Source organism: Ictidomys tridecemlineatus, chromosome 1 (assembly GCF_052094955.1).
Source record: "Ictidomys tridecemlineatus isolate mIctTri1 chromosome 1, mIctTri1.hap1, whole genome shotgun sequence".
NCBI lineage: Eukaryota > Metazoa > Chordata > Mammalia > Rodentia > Sciuridae > Ictidomys > Ictidomys tridecemlineatus.
In genome coordinates, this window is record NC_135477.1 from 181,868,716 (window position 1) to 181,886,775 (window position 18,060).

At 54.3% G+C, this 18,060-nt stretch overlaps 1 long non-coding RNA gene across 3 annotated transcripts; it reads right to left on the reverse strand.

Moving 5' to 3' along the window:
- Positions 1-2,926: 2,926 nt before the first annotated feature.
- LOC144378450 (uncharacterized) lies at positions 2,927-13,627 on the reverse strand. 3 transcript variants are annotated; one of them, XR_013440094.1, is made up of 4 exons: positions 13,479-13,627; positions 8,134-8,302; positions 6,886-7,472; positions 2,927-5,919 (listed from the first exon to the last, which is right to left on the reverse strand). It is a non-coding gene; the product is annotated as an uncharacterized LOC144378450 (long non-coding RNA). The 3 variants fall into 3 exon arrangements; XR_013440095.1 differs by lacking the exon at positions 13,479-13,627 and adding an exon at positions 6,686-6,780 and having other exon boundaries at positions 8,134-8,513; XR_013440093.1 differs by lacking the exon at positions 13,479-13,627 and having other exon boundaries at positions 8,134-8,513.
- Positions 13,628-18,060: the final 4,433 nt, after the last annotated feature.

The window sequence follows — 18,060 nt, forward strand, 5'->3', positions numbered from 1 at the left end:
CATGTGCTGCGGTCACAGGGTAGCGGCCACGCAGGGCTGCGGAGGGCTGCGTGCGGAGCGCGGGGAGGCAGCCCCAGCGGGACACCATGGGGAGGCTTCCCGGGGCAGACCTGTCACCTCAACTCACAGCGGAGCTTTTTGGAAGGCACTGGCATTTCCCTGCTGCTGTGAACTCCCTCCGGACCTTTTCAGATGACTTGAACCAGTCTGAAGCCCCTCCTATTTTGTGACATGTGAGCATCCTCGCTCTAAAGGGACCCATCTGCTGGAGGGCAGGTGCCAAGCTCCACGGCTGGAGAAACAGAGGCTTCAGTCTTGGCCCTGCCTGCCCCTGGCCGTGGCCTTCCCGAGGCTGGGCCTCTCTGCCTTTGGGCCCCCCCCCCCCCGCCCTGGTAATATAAGGAAATGACCTAAAAGAAGCCTCTGATCTCCACTGTCCCTTTGGTGGCTAGCGCTCTGTGGGGGTCTATTTTTGCATTAATGGTGTCAGGGTCCCCACACAGCCAGCTCGCGCTTATTGAGCATCCGCTGCATGCCAGAGACCAACCTCAGGGAACTCTGTCACAGTTCCTATGGGTCCTTGAATGCCACCATGCCCCAGCCGAGAGCCGGTGTGATCTCCTCAGCCACCTTCTGGGTCGGACTGCGACTGCCTTGCCAGTAGATGACCAGGTGCCACTGTGAGGCGACCACATTCTGCTGGACAGCAGCTGATGGGGAGGGACCCGGAGCCAGGCCCCTAACCGCTAAGCCTTGCCCAGGCCCTATAGCCCCAGGAGGCAGGAATTATAGTCTCTGTCTTACTGATAAACAGAGGGGAAGTGACTCAGCCTCAGTCACCCAGTAGGAGATGAGAACCCTGGGGACATCCTGCTTCTGCTCTCTACCTGTGTCTCCGCCAGGCCTCAGGGACATGAGCTCAGGGTTGTGACACTCAGCCTGTGTGGTCACTCTGGACTTCTGAATTCTGAGGCCTGACTTCCAAATAAACAGAGGCTCCTACAGGAACAAAGTCCCAGAGGTCCCTGCGCCATCTGATGTGGGTCCCTCATGGAGACAGTGGGGATCGTGTAGGGACTTGTCCCAATGGCAGTCCACTCCCTGGCCTCACCCTCCGCAGCTGCAGAGATAATTTCTCCAGCTCTGGAGGAAGATTTTCATTTTGCGGATAAAGAAACGAGGTCGTGTGGAGAGCGTGGTGTGGGTCACAGGCAAGTTACATCATCAAGGAGACTTTGTAAAATTCTGCCGATGGTGGAATTGTGGGTTGTTTTTCCACTTTGGGGTAAGGGATTTGGACTGCAGGCCACAAGCCCTGCCCTCAGCCAGGTCGAAAAAGAGCTGGTGGGGAGGCCTGGGGCTGCCTGGCGGGCCCTCTCCTCCCGGTGGCCACCTGGGGATGCCACCTTGGCCTGATCCTCCCTCTGACGCTCACCTGTTTCTCCAGGAGCAGAGGAAAGGGAGCTGCTGGGGCTCAGCCAGGCCCCCGGCAGCGCGAGAGTCGGCTTCTGGAAGGGGTTGACTCACACCCGACCCGGGGACGGGGCCGTGCGCAGAGGGAGCCGCAGGGAGACCTGGGCCTCACTCCTCTGGGGATGGATGTGAATCACCCATCTCTTTTAGTCACACTGGCCAGCCCCCAACTTTCCCGGGTAGAGCCACGAGCCCCAAGTGAGGTAGGGACCCGTCATAGGAGGAGAGGCAGAGGGGCCGAGCTGCCCTTGCTCTGCAGGCTCCGCGTGGCCCTGGGAAGGGGCCAGAAAGGACCCTGTCCCCTTGGAGGGCAATGGAGGCTGGAGATGGACCCCCACCCTTGCAGGTCAGAGCTGCTGGGGACACCGTAATGCACGCCCACTGGTTCCTTCATGGATCAGCAAGCATTGACTCGACCCCCCCGGGAGCCGGCACTGGCCACGCTCTCCCTTCTTGGGCCCTGCCGGGGTGACCAGGTCCTCACTCCAAGATGAGGAAACCGCCAGTGCCTGGGCCGCCTAGCCGTCTGCGCTGGCGCCTGGTGTCCCTTGCTGCTTTATCTCCAGAGGCCTGGTGGGTGGGCTCCCGCCAGGCGGTCCCGGACAGCCAAGTGCCAGGCAGGCCTGCGTTGGAGGAGTCGCCTGTTGCAAGGAGCTGCACAAACACAGACATCCTCTGGGCATTCCAGAGGCCAGATGTGTGAGCCGCAGCAGGTCCAGGCTGTGCTCTGCTGGTGGACCGTCCTCCTGGCCTTCTCCTCCTCCCTTTCCTCAGCATAAAAGAAACTCTGGAGCTGGCGCCTGCTCCTCTGCATCTGGCGGAACATTCTGCCCCTCTGGCTCCCCGGGGACGGCTGCTGACTCATATTTCCATTTTCAACGCAGGGTCAGGCACTAGATCTTTCCATGACCACAGGGACCAGCCATATGGCATCAGGATCGAGGGCCCGAGCTGGAATGGCAGGCCCAGGTTCAAATCCTCCCTCTGCTGCTTGTTGGCTGTGAGATTTTAGGCAACCAACTCGCCCTTTCTGAGCCCCGATTGTAAATGGAGACCACAGACTCTGATATTTCTCTTGGAAAAGCCCCTTCTGGCCTGCAGCTCTGGAAACGGCACTCTCCCTCCCGGGGGTTTCTCTCTGTGTACCCCCCCTTCGTAATCCAAGGAAAGAGGAAGTTGACATCAGGCTTTCTGAGATCGATACAGACCGTGTCCGACTCACCAGGGTCCTCCTCACCACGGGCGCAGAAGGTGCCCAGGCCGCTGTTGGGTTGCTCACCAGGAGTGTGGTGTGTGGAGTTCCGTCACTCCCATGAGACGTGCAGCGTCTGCCGGGCAGCAGGCTTCGTGTTAAAATGATCGGCAGGCCATGTGGATGAGCCCGTGCAGGACAGGCTGGGCCACTCTGTGATACCTGGAGGGGCAGTGTCACTAGTGCATGGCAGCTTAATGGTGTCTTCAACTCACGATGGCTTTATTGAAACACGAACCCTTTGTAAGTCAAGGAGCATCCATACGCCATTTCTCATGTGCTGGGGATTAATAATTATTTGCTATTAACAGAATTATTTGATAGGTGAGGAAACTGAGGCCCAGAGAGGTAAAGTAACTTGCCAAGGCCACACAGCCCGCAAGAGAGGCTCACCTTGGTGGACTGACTTTGGGTCCATGCTCTTAAACATTAAGCTGAGAAGGGAGGAGGACAAAGAGGGTGAGGGGGAGGGCCTGGTTCTGGGCCTAGAGGACTCTGCTGCCATTGGTCCAGCACCACCATGACCGAGTCTCATCCTCACCCATGACAAGAGGCAGGACAGGGCTCCCTGCCCTCTGGACCAATCCAGCAGTCAAGAAGCTCCCAAGCCCCAGACCTGCGGGTCTCTGCGGTTCAACGTACTCTGTAGCCGTGAGCACCTGACTCAGCATCCTGGGCCTCCGTTTCCCCACCTGCCAAGTGGGGGTGCTCTTGCTCATGTTCAGGGAAGGCACCAGATGGGCAGTGCTGGGTGTGGACTGGGCCCATAAACGCCACTTGACCCGGGTCCACCCTGCAGCCCAGGCAGCCTGGTCTGGGGGCCAGGCCTGACCACTGAACTCACTGCCTCCCTGGCCAGGGGTCTTTCTGAACACTTGCATTGCGGCACCAAACCCCCAAACTAATCAGATGCTGGTGACAAAGGACCCTCTGAGACTACGCCTCCCAGGCTCAGGATTATCAGGAAAAAGGAAACAAAGCCGGGTTGGCCTTTCCAGAAGTGAGGGAAGACGCTCCAGAGAGAGCGGCAGGGACTGGGACGTCACTGTCACCTGCACCAACCCTACTGTGTGCTCATCCTCCCAGGCCTTTCCCACTTCAGCTGCTCTTCTGGTCACTCAAGGTCCACAGGCCCGTCTGCTGCTGTTCCTGAGGGACGAGCCAGCCCTGTCCCGGCCTCCCCTCGGCTCCCATGCCCTTATCCGAGTGCTGACACTGACACGTGGATGTCTTCCCTCCTGGTCACCCGTCTCTGGCCTGCTTCCCCAGTCTCCAGCCTTGCCTGCCCTTGGGGCACCAGGGAGCTTGCCCCCAGCAGGCCTGGGAGGGAGAGTGGACCCCAGAGGACTGCGCTGGCGGAGCCCTGGCCCCTGAAGCGGGCCTGGCCTGCGGCACAGGTCTTTAAATATGTGCCCAGTGATTCATGCAGCCCTTCCCTTGAGGATTTGGTCAGTTCAACCCCGAGAAAAGCAACGAGGAGGCCATGTCTGCGGGCGTTCATCCTGAGATCCAGAAAAAAACTTCGGAAGAGAAGCTTCAGCCAGAGAGTGAGCACCTGGGCTCTTCAGGCCGCGCCTTGCCCTGCGTCATTCCTTGAGCATGGGTCACTACCAAGCACTGGACGCTGCAGAGACACCAAACTGGGTGAAGGTCCCCACCGGGGAAGGAACCGGGAGTCCTCAGCCATCGCTCAGTGTCCTCCCACAGGACACCCGCTTTGTCTCCAGATAAGCACACGGCAAACAGGGAACTGGACGTTCCCTGGGGCCGCAGGTCCCTGGGAGCCACAGATATCTAACCTCAGTCCCCGGGAGGGCCAAGGGCACCTCAGGGACCCCACACTCCCCTCAGGGAGTAGCCCTGGAGGCTGGCCAGCGGGCTCAGCACCTCGGCCACCTCGCCCACCTCCTGTACCCCGAGGACGGACTGAACTCTCCGGGGCTCCATTCCATGGTCTGGGAAATGGGGATGACAATTAGTTCCCTGGAGGTCCAGTGGGGATGGCAGGAAGTGGCGTAAGTTGGCTGGTGGGACATCACCATGATGACCGTGTGGGTGATGACATGGTAGACACTCGATGGGCGGCAGGGAGAGTGGGAGGGGGTCACTTCTCCCCTGAGCAAGGTGGCAACCGTGAGAAGGTGGTGGCTGGAGCTGGGCCCCGCTCCCCAGAGGAGGGCTGGATCCCACACCAGGAGGTGGCAACGAGTGAGTCAGTTCAGAGTAGAAAAACGAAAGATTCAGGTCGTTAAGACAAATACAGGATCTAAACCAAATGACTGGGCTCCTTAAAAGTAAGAGCTCGCCTTAAAAATAGGACGTCGCCTTGCCGAGCGGGAGCCTTAGTCAGGAGGCAGAGGTGGCTACTGGGAGAGCTCCCTGCTTCAGCGGCACCGGGAAGCTGGGGTTCCTGGAGCCGCCCCTGGCTGGTGCAAAACCCTGAGGCTCAGTCATTCAAACCCTGGGCCGGGAGTGAAAGGCAAGTGTTGGGGGCAGGACCCATATTAGAAAGAGCAAAGCTCCCAAGGCAGCAGAGCAAGCCAGGGGCAAGTGGTCAAGCGGGCTGGCGGCTCCAGGGGCAGATTCACAGGCCAGCAGACATGGGTCCCAGGAACCCTGGCCACAGGATGCCTGGAAGGCGGACACCGTGCTCCCAGGCCCTCGTCCCCTCCTCCTGCCTGGTGTCCTGCAGTCACACTCCTCTGCCTCTCACACACAGGGACACACCATCTTCTCTGCCCAAGCTCTAATCCCAGCTCTGCCACATGCTTGCCGTGTGGACCGGGGCAAGTCACTCCACCTCTCTGAGCCTTTACATTTCATGTATAAAAGGGATCACAGTGCCCACTTCATTTATGTGAGGAACACGTGAGCCATGCCTGGCCCACAGAGGGGCTCAGAACACATTGGTTCCTGCACCTTCTCTGCCTTCTGGTCTCGTCCTCTCATGCACTGATGATTTCTTGCTGGGGTGCCCATGATTCTACAGGCCATCGGTCACTGGTGACGTCCCTTGAAGAACGTGACATGCAATCAATTCATCTAGCGCAGCCTGGGCTCTTGAGCGAGGCCCGGGTGGTCATTAGGCAACTCTGTGGCCCGTTACTGTTAGATTGTCCATGAACTTGGCGCCAGCTGTTCACTGATCTTCTAGCCTCCCGGCAGAGCCCTGCGACCTCCCAGGACGAGGGTAGCTGCGAGGTCAGAGGAAGGAGAGATGTGAGCTTCAAACAAGAGGCTGCGTGGGGGACAGGCCAGGGCCCACTTCCTGTTTCACAGGGGCTGAGCCGTGTCCCTCTTCCCTGGGCAGCACGTTCTGTTCCCTTCCCCAAAGGAGCCTCGGGGTCCAGCCGGCCTGCTGACCAGGGCTCTGCTAACGGGAAAGTCAACCACGCAGCACCCCAGGTCATCAGCTCTCCCTGATGAGCCAGCCCCGGGGATTCCGCCAGCCAGGGACTGTTTGAGAAGCAGGAACCCAGCGTCCGTCACAGGCTGTGTGGTCACCTCCTGCCAGGGCTGCGCAGGGTGCATGGGGAAAGGGCAGATTGCGGCAACAAGCAGGGAACCGGGCACTCAGGCTTCAGTGCCGTCTTCCCGGGACTGTTACAGAAGCTGATTATGTAACTGGTTCACTCAGGACTTCAGCAAGCAAGCATTGAGTGCCAGCTGTGTACCAGCTACTGTCTACTGGCTCTCGGGATCCAAGGGGGCACAGATCCATCCCTCCTTCCTCTAGGAGCAGACACTCTGGTGCAGGTGAGGACACCCAGAGTGTCCTCATGCATGGATGAGTGCTTACTGTATGCCGAGTCCCATGCCAGACACAGAGCTGGCCTTCACCCCAGTCTGTCCTCCTGATCCCTGGTCACTGTGAGGCACACATTTTATGCCATCCCATAAAGACCTCCTGTGAAGACAACACTGTCCTCTTTAGGAACCAGAGGCTTGACCCCCACTTACCTTCAGGTCAGGGCCTCTCAGGGGGCAGTGAGTCAAGGGGGCTGCAGGGTGGCACCTGGCCCGGCATGGTGACCTCAGGTGTCAGATAACAGCGCCTGCCCACCAAGCACTGTCTCAGCCCCGCCTGTGCCAGGCTGCAGACCCTGAGGCCCTGTCCCTTCCGCCCTTCCCTCATCATTATTACCTGGCCTCCTTATTACCTGGCCTCGTTACTCATCGGTCTCTCCTTCTGTCACAGACGGAGAGTTTCTCTCCTTCTTTCTGGGCAAGAACAGCCTTTGAAGGAACACGACTGTAGGTGAGGGTCCCTTCCCTTGGCCTCTCCATAGGAACTGTCATCCTGACGCTGGGACTCTGCCTTGGGAGCCCCTGGGAGGCAGAGGAAGAGGCAGCCAGCCAAGGGGCAGGGGCAGAGGGGAAGGTGGGGAGCCCAGGGCCAGGTGACCTCTGGTGGGCAGTGTGGGGGGGATGCTGCCCCAGGAGTCAGCGCCTTAGGCCGAGCCCCGGTGGCCACAGGAAGTCACTGGGTCAGGGCTGCCCAGGCAGAGACCTGAGGGGGTATGGCCTTCGAGGACCTGGACCTCAGCTGGAACACACCACCAGTTTGAGACAGAGAGGGGACCAGGCAGCAAGAAGGCCAGGAGAGAGATGAGGGTCCTGAAAGGGCAACTCGGGAAGGTCCCCACAGTTGGACTAAAGTGGGATCCACCCAAGAAGTCATTGCTGGCCACTCTTCCATCCTCGGATGTTCTTGGGTGGGCGAGGGCCTGTCCTGAAGGGCATCCACCTGTGGGCGGAAGCAGAGAACCTGAGCCTGAGGGCTGTGGAGGCTGGTCTTCCCCGGGGTGGGGGGGCTGGACAGTGTTGCATCCTGTGGGAGGGATGTAGGGAGGGCCTCAGGAGCCGGATGGAGCCTGAGAGGCCTGGAGAGGGAGGAGCCAGGCTGGGGGAGGGGCCCGACGGAGCCCAGGCTGGGGGAGGGCAGGAGGCGCCAGGCCTCTAAGACTGTCAGGGCAGGAGGATGCGGGCATGTTAGCAGGCCCTGATCCCAGGTGACTGGCTCCCTGACAAGAAGAAGGGATCATGCACCAATTAATTAATAACAAACAGTAAATAAATTAAAGGAAAGATCAGGACACACAAGGAGACCCATGAGGCACAAGCCCAGAGCAGCCCACAGGGACACCATGGAGGGATGCATGTCGAGGGTAGAGGCCCCAGGAGACCAGAAAGCCGTGCCTCCACCCTGGACCTGCAGCCTCTAGAACCACGTTTCCGTTGTCCGGGTCTCCGTGTTTGTGGTGTCCACTACTAGGGCCTCCGCAGACCGAGGTGTGAGGCCCTGAGACCGTGCAGCGGAGGGGAGGGGCCGGAGGAGGGGCGCGCCAGGGAGGGGCAGGCGCAGCCCCCCCCCCCCCCCCACCGAGACAGCAGGACCCTGATGGCACCTGTGTGGGTTCTGAGTGGGGAGGCCACGAGGCAGGGACCCAAGCAGGGAACGAGGATGTGCCGCTGCGCAGTCAACGTGGTTTTTAGCGAGCTGTTTGGGACTCTGGTGGCGTGGTGGACATCCCACTGACCATGTCACCAAATGCAAGGGAAGCCTGGGGAGTGGTGCTGGGGGAGAGAGGTTCCACTCAGACCAGAGAAGCCCAAGGTGGAGAGCTCAGGGTCCAACTGCCCTCCACAGACACCGCAGAGACACGCCGTCCAGGTCCAGCTCGGGGCAGGTACTTAGTGAGCCACCCTCAAGTGCAGCTGGATCCGGCTTCTAGGGGGGGAACAGAGGTTTAATAGCCGCAGGCAAAAATCCCTGGAATGTCCTGGATCCTGTAGCCCTGGAGGGAGGGAGGGGGAGGGAAGGAGGAGGGAAGGGGAGGGGATGGAGGGAGGGGAAGGAGGAGGAAGGGAGGAGACAAGGGGGTGGGGAGGGAGGAAAGGAAGAAGTGAAAAGAGGAAGGGGAGGAGGAAAGGGAAGAAAGGAGGGAGGGGGAAGGGAGGGAGGGAAGGAAGAGGGAGGGAAGGGAGAAGAGAGGAATGGGAGAAGGGGAAAGGGAGGGAGGGGAAGGAGGGAAGAGAGGAAGGGGGAGAGAGGAAAAGAAGGGCAGAGAAAGGAGGAGGGAGGTGTCGGTCACTGTACCCAACAGGTACTCTCTGCCTCCTCCTGAACCGGGGTCAGTCTTAGCCTAGCCTGACTATCTCCCCCAAACCACAAATCCAACTCTAAAATCTTGCCAGATATGTGGATCTTAATTTTAAGTGTCTTTATTATGCAATATAAAGAGTATGCTTGTAGCCAGGCATGGTGGTGCACGCCTGTCGTCCCAGCTACACTGGAGGCTGAGGCAGGAGGATCACAGGTTCAAGGCCAGCCTGAGCGACTTAGTGAGACCATTTAGAAATAAGAAATAAAAAGGTATGGGGTTTAGCTCAGTGGGAGAGTGTGCCTGGACTCAATCTTCAGTCCTGGGGAAGAAAAAAATATATGATTAGACAAAGGAGAATGAAGGGAAGGGGAACGGGAAGGGGGCGACAGTGGGATGCATTGGACATAGCTTTCCTGTTCACATATGAATACACAACAGTGAAAGCACATCACGCACAACCACAAGAACGGGAGCTCCTGCGTGTGTGTGTGTGTGTGTGTGTGTGTGTGTGTGAACCCATTCTACTGTCCTGTGTACCTAAATGGACAGAATTTTTTAAAAACTATTTTTTAGTTGTAGTTGACACAATACCTTTATTTTATTAATTTGTTTTTATGTGGTACTGAGGATTGAACCCAGGGACTCGCACATGCTAGGCAAGTGCTCTACCACTGAGCCACAACCCCAGCCCTAAAAGGACAGAATTTTTAAAAGGTCAAAGAACAAAGAGGCTGCAGGATCCGCCCTGAGTCCCTGACAGATTCCACAGGAGCCTCCGGTGGAGTGGAGGAGGCTGGTGGCTGCCGGGCTCCGCAGGTCTGCAGTACATAGCTCACACACCCTGATACTGTAAGAAGTGGGGCTGGTGGGAGGTCTCCCAGTCACTGGGACCTGAGCCCCGAGGGGACACTGGGACCCCAGCCCCTTCTTCTTTTCTGCTTCCACGCCACCACAAAGCGAGCACTTTTGCTTTTCCACGTGCTGTAGTCAGGACGCGCTGCCCCACCACTGGCCCCAAAGGGACAGGCCCAACCAGTAATGGTCTGGAACCTCCCTAACTGGGAGCCTAAATAAACCCTTTCCCTCTCTAAGCTGATTCTCTGAGTGCCTGTTGGAGTCATGGAGAGCTGATAGCAGAAGCGGCCCCCCAGGAAAGGCCAGGGGGACTCAGCTAACCGTTCTCCTCCCTTTTGAGTCCCTTTTGAGCGGTTTCTTCCTTGGATCTTTGCACATTAATTTTAAAAATATAGAATTATCCCCTGGCACAGTCCTGTCCCTGACATTGCAGGGTCTAGAGAAAGACAGCAAAGGGGGCTCTTGACTACTATGGCCCTGACCCAGCTTCTGGGATGCTGAGCGGGTACCCTGCGCGAGTGTGCTCTGCCTGCTACCTCCCGCCCAGCCCCGGCGGCCCCAGGTCCTCCCGCCCCAGGTCTGTCTTGTAAGGTCACACAGGGAGACGCTGATGGGGGCCTGAAGGAGGACAGGCAATCAGGTCTGAGGAAGCAGCGCATGGGCGGCCAGCACTGTGGTCAATACTGGGTCCACCCGTGGTAGGTCACCAGTGCTTTCTGCTTCATGGCCTCTCATTTTATTGGGATATTTTGTATCAAGCAGAACATTCATTATGTTTATGGGGCCCCAATCATCCAGCCGATTCTGGAGGGCCCAAGGTGGCTGCCAAGGAGCAGGAGGGAGGGGAGGCTGGGCATGGGCCGCCCAGAGCAAGGTTTTTTTTTTTTTTTTTGGTGGTTCCATTTTGGGGGCCAGGGGCTCTGGAGCAAATCCTTGTGGCTCTCTGAGCCTCAGCCTCCACTCTGCAAAATAGTGGGAGGGAGACCCACGGTTCAGGTTTTTGGCCGGGCAAATGAGTGACAGGAAGTGGAACGGGAAACCGAAATCTTCATTCCAATTTTTCAATGTGATTTTTCAGTGTGATTGTCACTATTTTTTAACCTGCGCGGATGCCAGGAAGGTTCTGACGGTCCTCCGAGGTGGTTTCAGCTTGCTTACTTCCTGGTCACAATCACTTCCTCCACCCGGGAGGCTGCGTCATCCCTCCCCCTCCTCTTACCTCAGCACTGTCCCCACCCTGCCCCTCCCATCAGCACGTCACCATCCCCCTCTCGGTCCGCCCAGCTCAGCCCCAGCTCAGCCTGGGGGGCGGGGGAAGCTCCAGCCAGCCCCACTTTCTCTTTCTTCCCCCCTGCTCTCTTGACCTTTACCCGTCCCCTGCCCTTTCAGACCCTCTGGCTCACCTCTGCAGCAGTGTGAGAGCTAGGTCAGCATGGGAACCTTCCCCGGGGTTCACCAGTGTGTCAAACTGGATCAAACTGAGGTTTTTCTCCCTAGATCAGAGGCCAGGTGGAGGGCCAACACAAACCAACCTGGGAGGGGACACTTGGGTCTGTGTTTCTGAACTTGGAGAGGGGGGGTGCTCTGATGAGTGACTTCACCTCTCTGAGCCTCAAGGTTCTCCTCTGTCAAGTGGAAGATGATTCCTGCTAAGCAACCTTGTAATGCAAATCACCTAGAGCACTCTAACACCCAGCAGCGGTTGGGTCAGTGTGGCAATTAGACAGAGGGCCTTAGAAAAGCACATTAAATGAGCTCAGACCCCATCCAAGGGAACTAGGGAGCCAGGGAGGGCTTCAAGCAGGGGCAGCACTATCCAAAGGTGGGACCTAGGTGGGGGGAGTCTTGCTCAAGTGGCAAAGTGAAGAGAGGCAGGGGACAGGCAGCTGCCACTGGGGAGGAGGAGGCAGCCTGGAGGTAGCATCCTCAGGAATGGAAGAGAGAAAGTGGAACAGGAAACAGAAATCTTCATTCCAATTTTTCAAACACTGATTTCAGTTAGAACAACAAATACGCAGCAAAATAGAAGGACAGGGCTCCACACTAGGCATTTCAGTCCATTATCTCTGTGATCACGATCACCTCCTGGGAGAGTTAGAGATATCTACACAGGCACAGAGAGGTGAAGGATGTGGTCCATGGTGACAGAGAGCAAGGATGGCCATTCAAGGTTGTCAGACCTCGAAACTCAAGTTCTTAGGGAAAAAGTAAACAACCAGTGGGATTAGAGCAAAATCTAGAATGTTTGGTAACAGGAGGACGTTCCCTCCCGCCTACAAACCTCCAAGGATCCTTAGTAAAAGCCGGTGTGGTGTGATCCAAGAAGGAGAAGCACATTATGTACATTGCGACTACACATACATTTTTAGCAGACGTAGACACAGACATAAAACACTATTCATGAAAGGAGCCACAACATAAGGAACCTGAGATAACGTGTCACAGCCTTTTCTAAGAAAATTAGAAAATTGTATTCTGTGCTGTTAAAGAAAACCTGAATACCTGCAGATGCATACCACGTCCATGGACAAGAAGACACCTCTCCTCTAAGTATCCTCACACTATTTCAGCCAAAAGTCCAACACAGCTTTCCCATAATTCAATTCACTGAATCTTCAATTCACATGGAAGAACAAAGAACCAAGAAAGAAGAAATCTGGGCCCGAAAACTGATTTATCAAATATCAATATTTATGATAAGTAATCATGACTGAGATAGAATGAAGCAGGTATAGGAATTGACAAATAGGTGAATGGGACGAAAAAAGGGTCCCAAAGTGGAGGCACACATATTAGAAAATCTGGCTTCTAATAAAGGAGACCTCAAGTAAGGAGAGAACTGATGACCCCATAAATAAAGTGAAGGTGACCAGCTGTCCCCACGGGAGAACCAACACCCCTTAGCACACATGCCATCAGTTCCAGGTGGATCAAGCCCTTAAATACGAAAGAAAAACCTTAGAAGTCTTAGAAGAAAATCTAGACTCTACTTATGGGGATCATTATGACACATCTTAATCAGAATACAGAAAGTACAACCCACAGAAAAAAGACTGATGCGTTTAACTAAATAAAAGTAATTTCTGTTCATAAAAGACATCATAAGAGTTGAAATGACAAGTCACAAGTTTGAAGATATCTGTAGAATATAATTAATAAAGAATTTGAGAGTCTAGAATAGACGAGAAACATCTTACAGATTCATAAGACTAAGACAATCAACCCAACAGATAAAAAGGGACAAAGGGCAGAGGTTTTACATAAGAGGAAGCAATGTGACCAAAGTGTATGTAACAAGAAGCTCAGTTTCATTCTTACTCATGTGAATGCAAAATAAGATCATGATGAGGTGTCACTTCGTACCCAACAGTTAGCACTGGGACCAGGAGCAGCTAGGAAGACCGTCTCCTCCTGGTGACAGCATTCGGTGCAACTGCCACACTGGACAACGACACACAGCTCTTAGCTCCCAGAAATCTCATTCCCAATCTTCTAGAAACATCTTCCACACATGCATCAAGATATCTGGACAAGAACGGCTGTAGCTGCTGATTAAAAATCCAGAACCACTTCACATATACCAGGAAGTAACAAGTGCTGGCGAGTCCAGGGAGAAGTCTGCTCCTTCGCACTGCTGGTGGGAACAGGAGGTGCGCAGCTGCTTTGGAAAACAGTGTGGAGGTTTCTCAAAAAATTAAAAATGGAATTACAGCGTGTCCCGAAATTCACTTCTGGGGTGTATCTAGAAGAATCAAAAGCAGGGGCAGAGATTTGAATAGATGTTTGCTCACCTGCATTCCTAGCAGCATTATCCACAGGAGGCCAAAGGTAGAAGTGGCCTAAGCACCCACCACAGGTGAGTGAATACACAGAGTGTGCCCGGTGCAGGTGTCCCTCACGTGCCCTGGCTGGACCTAGCACTTTTCAACCTTCTGATGGCACAGAAGCAATGCACAGTTAGAACCTGCACTTTGAATTTTGAATATTGACCTTTTCCTAGGCTAGCTTTCTGCCAGATGATGTTCTCTCCTGATGCCGGGCAGTGACATGCAGCGCCAACTCCCAGTCAGCCCTCCAGGGCACACAGGGTCCTCCAGTGTGCTGTGACTGACCTGGGCATTTTCTAGCTCAGGCGGATTCAGCACATTTGACTTGTGATATTTCCAAGTTATGAGGGGTTTATCAGGCTGCAACTCCAGTGTAGTATCTTTATATCTAATGGAATATATGTTATAAATATGTAAGTAAATATTCTTAAATATTTTGGAAAAGAAGTAAAAAGATCTTCATTCATGTTATTTCTACATCAAAAATCCTGAGTGCCAACACAAATCTACCAGAATAAATGAATTCAGCAGAGTTTCAAGACATGTCTAACATAAGAATGTCCTTTCTCTCTAATTTAGCAATGAAGAATTTGAAGTACTTAAAAGTAAATTTGACAAAACACATACAATGGAATGGCACTTGGTCTCAAAAGGAAGGAAATTTTTACACCTTCCACATCATAGATGAACCTTGAGAAATGGCGCTAAATGTAATAAGCCAGTCCCAAAACAACAAACAGCGGATTTTTCCATTTACATAAGGTCCCAAGAGTGGCCAAATCCATAGAGAGAGAAAGTAGAACGGTGGTGTGGAGCTGGGGTGGAGTCATGGTTTAACTGGTACAGAGCCTTAATTTGGGAATATGGAAAATGTTCTGGAGGCAGATGGTGGTACCAGTTACACAGCAATGTGAATGCACCTAATGTCACCAAACTGTACACCCCGGAATGATGAAAAAGGAGAAAACTATGTTACACTTCTTTTCACACTAAGAAATATGCTAGAATATTTGGAAGAGGAAAAAAATCCTGGAAATCACCCATGTATATGTCATCAGGAGCATGAATCAGGTAGACTTTGGTACATTCATATGTAGGATACTACTATACAGTGGAGAAGAGGAGGAATCACACCTGCTCACCTCAGCATGAGTAGGTTTCACAGAGTGAGTGAAAGGCCAGGTGGTGAACCATACCTTCCAATTTGATCAAGGGCAAAAACCTGACAGCATTTTGGGGTATTTTACACACATACACACACTAAAGAAAAGCAAAGGAATGAGTAGTTCCCACAAAATTAAAGATGGCGGCCACCTCTAGGTGGGTTGGGAGAGACATGGGACCAGAGAGGGCCTCGGGGGCTTTCTGAGCTGTTGATGATGGTTTGTTCCTTAACCCGGGTGATGTATATTCATGGGTATCCATTCCATATTTGGCCTTTAAATGATACATGTGTGTCGTCTACGCCTTTTGGTCCATACACAGTATTAGGTAATTTTTTTAAAAATCCTCTGTGTGGAAGACAGATGGAAAGTGCTCTCAATACGAGGGTGGGTCTTGAAAATCTCTTGTACTTTTATAGGAAAAGACCATTAAATTATGTTAAGAAAAAAAGAAATGAAGAGAGCTTTTCCCTCAAGTTTGTTTAGAGAAAAGGGAAGTGAGAGGAGTGAGGTGAAAGCCTTGGGATTCCCCCAATTCTACCAGTAACAAGGCGATGGGGATCCGGGGACAGAGCGCTTCTCAGAGATAATGGGCCTCAGCCGTTATCTGGAGGGGGCGACTGTTCCTCCAAAGGGCGAGCCTGGCCGTCCCTCTTCTCAAAAGTCCCTGCCGGCGTCTGGAGTGGGCAGAGGGTTTGGAGACTGTCTTGAAACCAGAGGGTGTGATAAGGAGAGGAAGCCACTGGGCTCAGCCAGCTCTTGCCAGGACTGATTTTAGGTTAAAAAAAAACAAACAAACAAACAAAAAAATCCCGCACCAATCCCCTTTTCACTGCTGAAGATGAAACAGAGGAATGCGACAGACCTGAGTGACAAGGCTGAGTGAGGAAATGATTCAGGAAAACACAGGGACTTGTAGTCATGGCACAGCTGGGAACAAGACTGCCTTGGAGCTGGGCGTGGTGACCCAGGCCTGTCCTCCCAGAGGCTCAGGAGGCTGAGGCAGGAGGATCGTGAGTTCAAAGCCAGCCTCAGCAACAGTGAGGTGCTAAGCAACTCAGTGAGACCCTGTCTCTCAATAAAATATGAACTGGGGCTGGGGATGAGGCTCAGTGGTCGAGTGCCCCTGAGTTCAATCCCTGGTACCAAAAAAAAAAAAAAAAAGACTGCCTTTGGGTAAGTCTATTCCTGAGGTGTGGGTTTTTCTTTCCACCCTCTATCTGTGTACCTGGTCTCTCCCAGCAGCTCCAAGGCCCCCATTCCCTCACGACACAGACACACTCACCAGCTGGGCCTGGAGACGAAGAGGAGGGTCACAGCAACCCTCCCTTCCACGAGGGAGGCAGCAGTAGTGGCCCTGAGAGTAGAAATGCTGTGATAAGGACAGGTCCCCTGTGGCTGGGGTGGACCTCACAGGCCCAAGGCCCCGGTCCATCCCCGGCACCCACAGACCCATAGCAACACAACAGGACACTGTAGACCAGTGGAGGGCCACGGAACCAGCCTGGGCAGCAGGGAGGCGATCCACAGGAGAGGGCCCTGTCACTGGGACAGGTGAGCTATGGTGAGCTAGGTAGAGGCGGGGAGGCAAAGATTGGGAGCAGGAAACACGTGGTGTGAAGGGCCACAAGTCGTTTGGGAGTTTTATTGTTGCTGTTTGATTTTTGTTTTTTCCCTGAAACTATGATGTGAGGCAGACCTGGCCAGGGGAGGTGGAGAAATGACCAGGAACCATATTTTGAAGGTCCTTTCTCACCAGATAGAAGACCTTAGACTATATCCCCAGGGCACTGGAAGCTGTACAGGTATTTTACAGGGAAGGGAGGTGCAAATAAGTCCCTTCCATCATGATCAATCTGCCATTTAAGTAGCCCATATGATGATATCATAGGCCAGAGGAAACCTAGGGTAACCACCATAGCAGATTAGGTTAACAGCATTGTGTTAGTCAGTTTTCTGTCCCTGTGACAAAATACCTGAGGTCAAACAACTTGCAAAGAGGAAAGGTTTACTTTGGCTCTTGGTTGCAGACCACGGTGGCTTGGCTCCGTTGTCTTGGGACTGTGGTGACATGGTACATCATGGCAGAAGCACATGGCAGACAGGCCTGTTCACCTCTCAGTGGCCAGGAGCAAAAAAAAAAAAAAAAAAAAAGGCAGGACAGGCTGGGGTCCCAATACTAAGGGCTCCCCGATGACCTAACTCTGTCCCATGAGACTCCATCTCCTGAGAACGCACACTGCGAGCCTTTTGGGGAACATTCCAGAACCAGACCACAGAAGACACACACGCTCCCAACTCAGGCACAAGTCCCTCCTGGCGCCGCTTCACCCTCGTCTGAGTGGGGTCTGCAGACGAAGCCTCTGAACATCCTCTGACACTCCCCGTGGGAGACCTGGGCGGAGGTCGGCGGGCGCCTGCGCCACCTGAGAGAACTTCAGGTCCTCAGAATAGGACATGAGACACTATCAGCTTTAAAGGACAAGCAAACACACACACACACACACACACACACACACACACACACACGTAAACTGCAGAGGGAAGGAGTTGGAAGTGCTCACTCCAAAATGAAAACAGGGTCACCACAGCTGAAGCAGAGGAAGGAGGCTTGGAGTTGGAGGGCCAAAGGGGAACCCAGCCTCCTGGGCACTCTTCTAAGGAAAGTGGCTCTTTCTGCAACCTTTGGACCAAATACAGTGAACCCTGGGGGGCCCCGGAGCCCTGGGCAGCGGGCAGGCGCTCACTGTTACCTCTCTCTGGCTCCATGACTCGGGAGACAGGTCTCTTCAGTTCCATTTCCTAACTCGCCCTGATTCCAACCCCGGGCTGAGGCCGCAGTTATTTCTGGCCCGTTATAACCCCTCCATGAATATCTGCAGAGCTTCTCTGCCCAGACCCCTGGCTCTCTTGGAAGCAGGTCAGAGGTCTCTCACGCAGACCTCTGTGCCCAGGTGTTGGCACTCTGAGACTCCACCCTTCAACTCCTCGGAACACGCCCCTGGCTCTAGACTCAGAGCTCCCTGCAGGAGAGCAGAGCCTTCCTCCTTGGCCTTCCCCTTAGAGGCCCAGGCCTCCCAGCACACCAGGAGCCCGGGCTGGTGCCGGGACCCAGCAGCAGCAGCCATCGCCTGGGCCAAGGCAGGGCTGGTGGCAGACGGAATGAGCTCTCCGCTACAGCCCCACATCCCTGCTTAGTGTCCTTCTACATGTGTGACTTCTGAAATTCAACGATTACTATTCCTTTAATTAAATAATTAGTTGGTACAAACAAAAAATAGATTTCACGAGAGCAAACACTCTCTTCACGACTCAGAGGCCAGAGGAGAGTCCCTGGGGCCGTGTGCGCTGGGGACAGAGTGGACAGAGCAGGCAGGTGCTGG